At 36.7% G+C, this 12,306-nt stretch overlaps 1 protein-coding gene and 1 non-coding gene across 2 annotated transcripts in view; both read right to left on the bottom strand.

Moving 5' to 3' along the window:
* LIPC (lipase C, hepatic type) overlaps window positions 1–8,361 on the bottom strand; it is a 152,811-nt gene extending 144,450 nt beyond the window's left edge. The window contains exon 1 of the mRNA XM_034993568.1: window positions 8,031–8,361. The gene's annotated coding sequence lies outside the window, so the exon portion shown is untranslated. The remainder of the gene's footprint in view (window positions 1–8,030) is intronic.
* Window positions 8,362–9,876: 1,515 nt separating this feature from the next.
* Window positions 9,877–9,983, bottom strand: LOC118003821. Its single transcript, XR_004677436.1, has one exon. It is a non-coding gene; the product is annotated as a U6 spliceosomal RNA (small nuclear RNA).
* Window positions 9,984–12,306: the final 2,323 nt, after the last annotated feature.

Below are 12,306 nucleotides of genomic sequence, written 5' to 3'. Positions count from 1 at the left end.
ACCCATAATTTCACCATCCAGAGACAATCACTGTTGTCATTTTGATTTGGATACCTCCAAATTATTTTTCCTGCCTATTTCTTTATTTATTAAAGATTTTATTTATTTGACAGAGAGAGAGGGCTCAAGCAGGGGGAGCGGCAGGCAGAGGGAGAGGGAGAAATCTATGCTTAGCAGGGAGCCTGATGTGGGACTCGATCCCAGGACCCCTGGATCATGACCTGACCTGAAGGCAGACACTTAACCAACTGAGCCACCCAGGTGCCTCTTATTTGTTTTTAAAAATACAACTGCAAACAAACATACTGTACAAATGCTTTTATAACCTCTCTTAACAACATATTAATGAAATATTTCAGTGACGTTAAATATTCTCATAAAATATTATTTGAAACAGTTATAGAGTATTACATTCTATAGATGTACCATAATTGCCTTAATTCCTTATTTTTTTTTATCAACTTAGTGTATCTAAGACATCACTGTGATGAACAATGCTGCTATAAAGATACCTAAGCATAAATCTTGGCACACATTTCTGATCACTTCCTTTGTTCTTAAATTTCTTAAAGCAGAATTTCTGAGGCAAAGGTTATAAATATGTATATATACATATATATACATGCATATATATATATTTTTTGCTCTTTCACATACACTGCCAAATTAAGTAAATTTATATCATTTTAAGTTCTTGTCAGCAGTGAATGGATATGATCTCTCCTCCCACCTGCCTTTTCCCCCTTGTTAACATTAGGTATTCACAGTTTTGCAATTTCATGTTCAACTGATAAGCCGAAATGATATATGTATATTTTACTTTTTTTTTAACTAGTGAGTTAAAGTTGGCTTTCCTACCATTCCCATTTTTATTGGTATTTTCTTTCTTTATGAATTACCTGTTAATGATTTTTATATATTTAAGATACTAGTTTATATATTTTTGTATTTTTTATGTATTTTTAAAATTGGGGTGCTCATTTAAAAAATGATTTAAAACACAGTATAGTGAATATTTATGAATACCACCCTGCTACTCAGATCCATCAGATCCTAACATTTTGTCATATATGCTTCGTACTTTTGTTATGAAATTCAATACCTGTGTATCTCTCCCCAAACCCAGTCTCATTTTTCCCGGCTCAGAGGCAGCCCCATCCTAAGTTTTGTGCCTATGGTTCTCTTCTATGTATATGTTTGCAACATGTGTATGTAACTATAAAATATATAGCATTCTTTTGTATGTTTACACTTTTTTTAAGATTTTATTTATTTATTTGAGAGAGAGAATGAGATAGAGAGAGCATGAGAGGGGGAGGGTCAGAGGGAGAAACAGACTCCCTGCTGAGCAGGGAGCCCAATGCGGGACTCGATCCCGGGACTCCAGGATCATGACCTGAGCCGAAGGCAGTCACTTAACCAACTGAGCCACCCAGGCGCCCTGTTGACACGTTTTTACACTCTACTTACTTATCTGCAACTTGGTTTTTCATGCAGCATTATATTTTTGAGACTTATCTGCTATTGATAAAACTGCTATAAGTGGTCTCATTGTATGAGTCTATTACAATTAGTTGGTCCTGTTGGTGGATATTTGTATGATTTACTTTTTTCTTTGGGTGTATTTTGCTCTTACAAACAATGTTGCAATGGACTTGCATTTTTCACAAGTGAGAGCTCCTAGAGTTTACTCCTAGAAGTGAAACCTCTGGGTTGTAAGATATGGGTCTCTTCAGTGTTGCCAGATGTTGACCATTTATTCTCCAAAATGGTTTTGCCAGTGAACACATCATCATCAAAATGTGAATGTTTCTCCAATTCTTCCACATCATCAGCAGCACCTGATAGTGTCAGACTATTTCATTTCCACCTGTTTGATGGATGTAAAATAGTATCTCATTGTTTTAATTTTCATCTTTCTGGTTACTGGGAAAATAAGCTTGAGCATCCTTTTACGCATGTCATTGGTCGTTTAGATCTCATGTGCTATCAATTGCTTGTTCAGATCTTTTGCCTCTCTTTCGATTAGTTCATTAGTGTTTTTCTTACTGATGTGGCTTCTTTGTGGTTACACGCGTTGCAAACATCTCCTCGCAATCTGCATTTTGTCTTTTCACTTGCCTGTGGTGTTTTCTGTTGAACAGATTTAAACTTTCATGTAGTCAGATGCAGCAGTCTTTTCCTTAAGGAACATTCTGCATCAGAGGCAAATTTACCTATACCTTCTGGGGTTTTTTTGGCTGGGCCTGAGGATTAAACCCACATAAGACAGACTGACAGATGAACAACGTACAAATTTGTGAGTTTTCTAGGACACAGGATGCCCTCATAAGGAAATGAAGACCTAAAGAAATGGCGAAACCTACATGCTTTTATAGGGGACTGAACAAAGAGAGGCAATGTGAGGAGTAACAGAATTATGTAGGGAAGCTAAAGGAAGATAAGAAGTATTTTAACAAGGTCTGCTGGTACAGATTTCTTTTAGCTTTTATTCTCTATTGAAGAACAATTCTTTCCCCTGGTACTGGAAGGGCATCTTTCACGTGGGAATTCTTATCTCCCGTTTTAGGAAGAAAGGGAAGATTAGAATGTCCTTCTTGAATCTACTGTTTTTCAAGTGCCTTTAGCTCAAAATGATCCTAATACCAAAGTGGCATATTGGGGGATGGTATATTCTGCTAACTCTTCAATCCTTAATGCCTTTTTATCTTCATGTTTTCTTTTAAGTCTCACACAAAAAAAAAAAAGAAGAAAAAACCCAGTTCTTTTATAAAAGGTGTCCTTGATTTGTTGTGGTCTCTTGACATTCCTAGAATTTACCTTTATTGATTATCACACTCTCTTGTCACAGCTGCATTCTCAAAGCTAAATGAAAAATGATTTTTCTGCCTCTGCTCATTGGGCCTGGTGTGGATGAGATGATTAAGAAGTTAACAAATACATGGCTTACACAAGCCATTCCTGCCTTCCGTGCCCTCAGTGGACTCTGCTAATTGACTGCATTTATTTCTTCATTCATATTCCCATATTTTTATTGATTCACTTAGCCAACAATTATTTTTGGGAAATCTATTGTATGTCTGAACTTGGTTGTGATCTTTTCAAACCAATTTTACGGGCATTGACATTTGTGTACATTTGCCATCCTAAGAGTGTTTGTGTGTGTGTGTGTGCATGTGTGGTCTTTTTCACAGATTTGTGGATGAGTATGATACTTATCTCTTAGGATGAATTGGGTATCGGGTCTTGTTTCTCCATGATTTAGAACTGATTACATCGTATGGCAAAGTCTGTTTCTTGAATATATAGAATATTGTTCACTAAATTTGTTTAGGTTATATTTCTTTGGTTAGGTGAGGGATTTCTTTCTTTTTTTTTTTTTTTAAGATTTTATTTATTTATTTGACAGAGACACAGCAAGAGAGGGAACACAAGCAGGGGGAGTGGGAGAGGGAGAAGCAGGCTTCCCGCTGAGCAGGGAGCTCGATGTGGGGCTTGATCCCAGGACCCTGGGATCATGACCTGAGCCGAAGGCAGACGCTTAACGACTGAGCCACCCAGGCGCCCCAGGTGAGGAATTTCTTTAATATGTTTCTCAAGTTCCTCCTCCTTCATCATCATTTTCATGTTTTCTCCATCTTGTTTTGCCGATTTTATATTTTGTATTGTCTATTTGGTTGAACATTTTGAATTATCATAAAATGTGTATTGCCATCATTTATAGTTTAAAATCCTTTATATCCATTGTGTGTTTTTAATTTTCTTGACTTATACCCTTTCTTTTATTTATTACATTCCCACGGGCTTTAATATATCTTATAATCTTTTCACAGAATGAAGAGTTAAATTTATTATTTCCACTCATTTTTTGTTTTTCAGCTTGTTTATTTTTGTTCTTCATCTTTATTATTTTCTTCCTATTTTCCCTTATGTTGACTCTCTTCTTTTTATAAGATTTTAAATCAGATGCTTAGTTCACTTATTTCATATTTCTAAAATGCATCTCTGTCTTTACTTCTGGGCCCTGATTGTTCATACTCCCCTTAGTTTTGATAGGTGGTATTTTCAATTTTATAATATTCCAAAAGTTATTATCATGCCCTTAATTTCCTACTTCACCTTGTTGCTAAGGAGAGCTTCTGCTGCTATTATTAGAAGTGGTTACTCATTTATTTGTTTTTTGTTGCTGTAAATTTTTATTTTTATATTATTTTAAACTTACAGAAATGTTAAAAGACTAGTATGAAGAACTCCTGTACACCTTTTACTCAGATTCACCATTTGTTTATATTTTCCCTATTGCTTTATCATTCATTTTCTCTCTCTATATGAGTATTTTCCCCAAATCATTTGAGAATAAGATGCAGATGTATGTACATACAAACCTAAATGTTTCAATGTATATTTCCTGAGACAGACATTTTCTCTTTTGAAAATTAGGAAATTTAACAGTTAAGAAAAATGGGAAGTTTTATATTGATACAATATGATTATCTAATTCCGTAGTCCATATTCAAATTGTTAGTTATCCCAATATTGTGTTTTTTATGTATGTAATGCTGTTATATAGTAGAATAACATATAATACTATATAATCTATAGTATTATACATAGTATATATATAGTATACAGCATATATATAGTATATATACTATAACATATACTATACATAGAGTATAGAGCATATATAGAGAATATACACCATATATATACTATATATAGAATATATATATACACAGCCTATATAGTGTATATACAGCATATATAGTATATATACTAGTATACAGCATATATAGTATATATACTATAGTATACACTATACATATAGTATACAGCATATATATATAGTATACAGCATATCTATATATGTATACTACACACATATATACATATCTATAGCTGTATACTACATATAGTATATACATACAGTATACATTAGTATTATATAGCATACATAGAGTATACTATACATATATGCTGTACACTATATATATGTCTAGTATATATATAGTATATGTATATATGCTATCCATATATATAGTACACATATACATATATATACATATACATATACATATACATATACTATACATATTATACATAGAATATACAGTATATATACATATTACACATATTATATATAGTGTATAGTATACATATATAGTATACTATGTATATAGTATATGTATAGTGTGTGGTATATATATAGTGTACATATAGTATACAGCATATATATACATATATAGTATATACATATAGTATAGTATACATATAGTATATATATGCTGTATGCTATATATGTATGATATACATATACTATATGTATATATGCTGTATACTATATTATGCATAGTATGTATATAGTATATATATTATATATATAAATATGTGCTGTATAATATATATGCATAGTATATGTATACTATGTACATAGTATATGTACTATATATACATATATATGCTGTATACTGTATATAGTGTATATATACTATACATGTGTACTATATACACATATATATACTCTATACAATCTAGGCTATATAGTATACTATATGCTATGTAGTATAGTACTAAAGTACTTTGGCACTATATATAATACTATAGTATATATTATAGAATATATATTTATATCTAGATAAATAAATTTATATAATCTAAATTTAAAATTAATTATATTTAAATTTAAACTTAATTTAAATTGGTGTTTATTTTATTATATATTGTAAAATAAACACCAACTTGTTTTTATTTTTGTGTTTATTATTATATATAATATATAATAAACACTAATTTTGTGTTATTTTTGTGTTTATTATTACAATATATAATAAAATAAACACCAATGTGTGTGTGTGTGTGTGTGTGTGTATACACACACACACAGAGAAAGAGAGCATTTTAGAATTTACAATAATGATGACTGTGGCAACAACTGAAATGACTGTATGTTCACAGCAACCCCCACCTATAGGGCACTCAATATATTAATATTTATTTTCTTCTTGTGCTATGTTCTAGAGAATGTATATTTACTTTCATATTTATTATTGTTTTATTGTGCAGTAACTATACATTTATAGTAAAAAAATAAAGCAAAATAACAAAAATTACCAGAAATCCAAGGGCATATTGATGAGCACTGTTAGTATTTAGAGATATATTTTCTAGACTTTGGCTTTCTTTTTTTTTTTTTTAAGATTTAAAAAATTTATTTGACAGAGAGAAAGAGAGAGTACATGCAGGGGGAGCAGCAGGCAGAGGCAGAGTGAAGCAGAGGGAGAGGGAGAAGCAAGCTCCTCGCTAAGCAGGGAGCCCCATGCAGGGCTCGATCCCAGGACTCTGAGATCATGACCTAAGCCAGAGGCAGATGCCTAACCGACTGAGCTACCCAGGCACCCCTAGATTTTGGCTTTTAATCAACAAAAATTCTGGGCTTCTTTTTCTAGTTAAATAAAATATGAGTATATTGAAAATATGGGATCATAGTTGTATGAGTATGAGTTTTAGCCTTCCTTTAAGTCTTAGTATTATATTATATTATTTGTTTGTTTATTTTTTAAGTAGGCTCCATGCCCAGCTTGGAGCCCAACACAGGGCTTGAACTCATGACCCTGAGATTGAGACTTGAGCTGAGACCAAGAGTTGGCTGCTTAACTGATGGAGTCACCCAGGTGCCCCTATTGTATGTACTCTATAGATAAAATTCATACCATCTTTGCAAAGTAGAACCACATATTTAGATGAAGAATCCAAGGTTCAGAGAGGTTCAATAAATTGCTTAGGTCACACAGCAGTAAGGGATGGAGTTATAGTCTAAACCCTGGGCTGTCTACTTCCAAGGCTGTGGGTTTGATCATTATTTTGCCCAAGGCTCCTTTCATTGTATTTTTACTTATATCATCAGAATTTAGCTTTATTGCACTGTGGTGAGAAAATATATCTATATAACTTTCTTCTGGATTCATTTTTGGAATCTTATTTAAGAGTTAGCATATATGTATCAATGCCGTATACCTTGAGAAAAATGTATGGATGATACTATGTTGTTACTGAGTTCAATGTATGTCCACTGGTTCTAGCATACTAAATGCATAGTGTTCATAACCTCTATTTTATTTTTCAAACTTACATCTATTTTGCAGATATAAAATAAAAAATACAATAATATAATCCTACGACTTAAAGGAAGGCTAAAACCCATATATCATACAACTACGATTCCATATTTTCAATGTACTCATATTTTATTTAACTAGAAAAAGAAGCCCAGAATTTTTGTTGATTAAAAGCCAAAATCTAGGGGCGCCTGGGTAATCCATGTCTTCACTGTTGTTTTTATATTTTTCATTATAATCAGGAGCCTCTTTGCACCCTCCCTCCACTTTTTTGGTTTCAAAATCTCTTTTATATGATTCCACCTCTACCGACTGTTTCCTTTTTGTTGTACAAATTTCCCCAATAAAACTTTTTTAAATTTTTAGCATTTCTGCATCATTTTATTACAGATACCTGTCTTTAAGCAACAAACATATTGTTGGGTCTTATGTTTTAATCCAATATGGGAATTTGTCTTTGGAGAAACTAACGGCCTATATATATATATATGGCCTCCCTTGGAATGCAGTTGGCACAGTGATAGAAGATAGGCTCTCGGCTATGAGCTGTGGACTTGCTGCAAATTGCTTAAGGACTCTATGAGGAGGAAGCTACCAGTGTCCTTATCCGTACAGTCCTGTTAATTAAGAGTATAAACTTTATCGAGTTGTTGTGAAGATTAAAGGAGATCAAGAACATTCTGGAATAGAAGCATGGTAAAGCATATTAAACTATTATTTATAAAATGTAACTGTCATTTTTTGCTATTATAGATACCAGGCCTGGAAATTTCATTCAAAGCAAGTTTCTTGGCGATAGCATATAAAACAAATTCTTAAAACAACGATCTGTGCTCAACATGGGGGGGAAATGAGCTCCATACTTTTCTCTAACCCCTTCTCAAATTCCTCTCTGAGATAACGGGAATAACTTACAGTAAAATTGCTGAGAGGCAGTGGTCAGGTTTCAGTTCGACTCGTCCGTCTCTACTTCTGGCTGTGCTGTGGCATTCACAGCCTGCCTTAAATCCAGCCCTGTCAGGAATCACTGTTTGCTTCCCATTTAATTCATTAAGGATTTAGGGGGTAAGAATACGTTGTTTGCTTCCATGATGGAGACTTGAAGCTGCAGACTTCGTTGGCCTCCCCTCTTGTCACTGGGCGTGGAAACACTGACACTAAGAAAAGCAAACCAAGCAGGGATGGATTTTCTACTTCCTGGATCCTGGACTTTGCTCGTCCAATGACAGCCATCTGGTGAGCAACCAGACAGGAGGATTGTGTCTCAGCCTGGGGCTCTCCTTCCAGCCGCCCTCCAGCCCCTGCCCAGCCAGAACCTCTGCATCAGTTCAAGCTGCCGGGAGCTGAGCTGAATTCTTAACTTCTGCTCCGAAGGACCGTAGACAGACAGAGACGAAAGTGAAAAAATCTGAGGACTCCACTAGTGTCCGTTTTTAACTTTCCGAAATTGTCTTTGCGTTTCAGGATCCGGATAATCTCAAATCAGACAACGCTATGGTATCAAAGTGAGGAGTAAATATCCGATGATATTATAATCTGATAAACTCCAGAATGACGTGATAGATTTTTGTCGTGTGAGCTTCAAATCTCTGATGGCTTCTATTTGATCAGGGAGAGGGAGAGATGGGTGCATTTCCCGCCAGAGACAACAGAGCTGTTTTCTTAAACTTCTGTGATAATCATAATCACCTTGTCTCTTGTTAAGCCTAGGCTTCCAAGCCCCTCGCCAGAGACTCTGATTCAGTGCAGCTGGGATGGGCCCTGAGATGTGTGTTCTTGGCAGGAGAAGAGCTTGGACAATAATGGGGTAGATGGAGGGAATAGTCTGTTTTTAGAATCAGACAGCTCTGGGCTTAAATCCTATCTACGGTTATGGGGTCTTGCACAAATTAGTTAACCTTCCTTAACCTCATCTGAAAAACAGTAGAGATAAAAACATCTACCTCAAAGTGTTGTCGAGAGGATTCAAAGGACTGGGGCCCTGTATTGCACCTGCTTTTTGGTGCTGCTAAAGCATTTCTGCCTGAGTTCATATGAAGGTTATCTGTGAACTTAGCACGTAGGCATAATGGTTTTTATTGTTCGTCTGCTTTTGCTGTTGTGGGTTTTTTGTTTTATTTTGTTGTACTTATTTTTTCCATCTATTTAGCAGATATTTGTGAAGTTTTTACTGTGTGCAAGGAACTGGGATTCCCAGAACCCCCTAAGCACCTCCCTGCTGGTGTGGCATGTCCACATGGCCCACCCCAGGCTTTTGAAGGGACTGATCAAAATCTCATGTGAGTGACTTGACGTAACAGGTCCCTAAGTGTTTAGGGGGCTTCCGGAGATTAGGAGTGGCATGTCCTTATCACTTCTTTGTACCGGAAATTCCAATTTTCTTGAATCCAATCGCGTGCGGGTGTATGTGTGTGTGTGTGGTTTTAGTCTCTGTAGTTGCAATTTTTTTTCCTCTGCTTTACTGAGATATTATTGACATATAACATATGTAAGTTTAAGGTTTACAACGTGATGATTAGATACATTATATATTGCAAAAGGATTACCACAATACAGTTAGTTAACATCTCCATCCCTTCCCGTAATTATGGTGTGTGTTTGTGTGTGTGCGTGTGTGTGGTGATAACATTTAAGATCTACTCTGTTAACAACTTTTAGTATATAATATAGTATTGTTAACTATAGTCACCATCCTGTGCATTAGATGCCCGGATCTTATTTATCTTATAGCTGGGAGTTTGTTACCCTTTGACCAATATCTAAAAATATGGAATGCTTTCTGAATTTGCGTGCCATCCTTGAGCAGGGACCATGCTAATGTTCTCTGTATCATTCCAGTTTTAGCATATGTGCTGCCAAAGCGAGCACCGTGTGCATATTTTTTTCTTCAACAGAAAATATGCACTTAAATGATCCCACTTGGTTTTTACACAGAATATGTTCTAGGTGCTTTGCACTATGCAGTCTTCCCTTCCTGGCGAGAAAAACCTTTGCACCTTTTTTCCTTCCATCCTAATAACAAGAATCCATTGGATTTCTGAGGAATATCCTTACACTTTCTGTATATTTAGCCTTGCTTCAAAAGAATTTAAGGCACTTTTTAAAGATGGAAACAATGTAAGACTTATTAAAAAGAAGATTCAGGTATGGAAGATAAGGATGGGAAAAATAAGGTGAACTCATGAATGAGGTTTCATGTCAAATATCGTACCATTTTTTTCGCTTCCTGGTCATGGGCCAGATATTTGCTCTGAACTCTCAAGCAGTCGGTGCAAACCCTCTGCAATCGAGGGAGGAAGGCGATGATCCTCAAGCCAATTATTAGGATCATCATCTATATGAGCCCTGAATATTGTTTTAACTTTACCACTAGCCCAAGACTTTAGGTCCAAATCAACATTAGGGTCATTAAGGCTCTACGGAAGGGTCATGAAGTGCCATGGAAAACTGCTCTCTAACATTCCAGCCAAATACAAAATGGATCAGGGAATAAGGAGGCCTCTGGTTGCAGGGGAAATGACAGCTGGGTGGAAGAGCCGGGCCAAGGATCAGCCAATCCCTTGGTTCAGAAGTCGTAACCATGGCAACAGTGGTGCCCCAGCTCTACCACCAACAATGATGCCCTTAAGGGGCACCAGGAAAGAGAGGAGCCTCTCATACTTCCGGGCTAGGCTCTGGGTGAAGGGGCTTTATGTATTTTTTATTCATAATCCCCGGGAGAAAATAAACAGCCTCTTTCACGTTAACCTTGCAGACCCCAATCTACAAAGGAAAGGCAAATGTCCGGCGGCACAGCCTGGCCGAGGCCAGGTGTGAGTCTCTCGTCTAGGCAACCTGCAGCTTGCCTCCGATTTGCCTTTTATTCTCTTTACTTTCTAGTAACAGTGCTGCTCAGGACTTTTCAAGAAGAAAAGCCCAGAGGAAGATGGTTGCTTCTGAAGCCACCACTCTCGTCTGCCTCATTCATTTCAAACGTACTTCTCAAAGAGACGAAGGCCTTGAGTGCAAGGGCACAATGCTCGCTGCATTCTCTCGCTGTCAGCTGTGATGTGGTGGCTTTTGATTCTGCACAGAACCTGCCTTGTTCCAGAAACCGATCGATGGAGGCCTCTGAGTGAAGGAGGCAACAAGACAAACGAGCAGAGCTCCCGATAAGGCAAGGAGCTTCAGGAGAATGGGCTTGAAAGCACTTAAAATAAAAGGTAAACAGCATCCATGAAAGTAGAGAATTCTCAAAGGCATCGAGCTGTTGCTGGTGGATAATCTGTAGTTCTGAAGGATCTTCACGTGTTTGTGCAAACACACGTCAGCTCTTTGGAGACATCTGACTTGGGATTTTAGACTTTTTGGTTCTGGGGCGGGGGGTAGAAAAGGTGAAGTCCACACCGATGTCACAAAGCAGGGAAAACTAAGTGAAACAAAAAACACAGGCGGCCTGAGTCAGGTTTAAGGCAGGGAAACAGAAAACAATGCACTGAAAGAGCTGGTAATGAGGCATCTCTGTAGAGGAGAGGGCGTGTGATTTCTCTTTAGAAGGCCATGGAAAAGCCCACAGGGCTCATTCTAAACACCTTGGGCAGTGTGAGGGCTGCTCTGGGTAAGCTCTGAGGGAGGGGCCTCCTCTTCCTATAAACCCTTGTCCTTCCCTTTTGCCCAATAGATAGACGCAAGCCAGTGAAAAATCAACATGAGAAACCTAGCCACACTAAATACGTTTATAAGAAAACCCTATCAGACTCCCTGTTGGTCAGCATTCTTCATGAGTTTGTGTTGGGGGCACATTGCAGGCTGAGGAGATGCAGGATGAGGAGGGGAGTGGGGCGGGGGGATGTTAAGTGAAGCAGGAATCCATGTCCCCATCAGTGGTTCTTATACACCATGTTCTCATTTAAAAAAAAAATGTCCACCAGCTAGGTGGGATTCCATCGTGTAACTAAGTTAGGCTTAATATCTCAGTTTCACAGAAAAAAAAGTTGATTGAATCAGATACTCTTGGTTGCCCACCCAGCAGCCATTCGCTCCTTTAATTTTTTGCTTGCAGAGTCCCTGTTTTGATTGGGAGTCTTCCTGCCCTTATTGTGAATCAGGGAAGGGTGACCCTATCTTGACCTTCAAGAATAAATCCTGATTTTGTGTGGTTTTTTTTTTTTTTTTTTTAATGGCAACTGAGGTAGATGGAATTTTAAGATGG

Source organism: Mirounga leonina, unplaced genomic scaffold, assembly GCF_011800145.1.
Source record: "Mirounga leonina isolate KUSES-001 unplaced genomic scaffold, KU_Mleo_1.0 Mir_91, whole genome shotgun sequence".
NCBI lineage: Eukaryota > Metazoa > Chordata > Mammalia > Carnivora > Phocidae > Mirounga > Mirounga leonina.
This window is presented reverse-complemented; position numbering and strand designations above follow the sequence as displayed.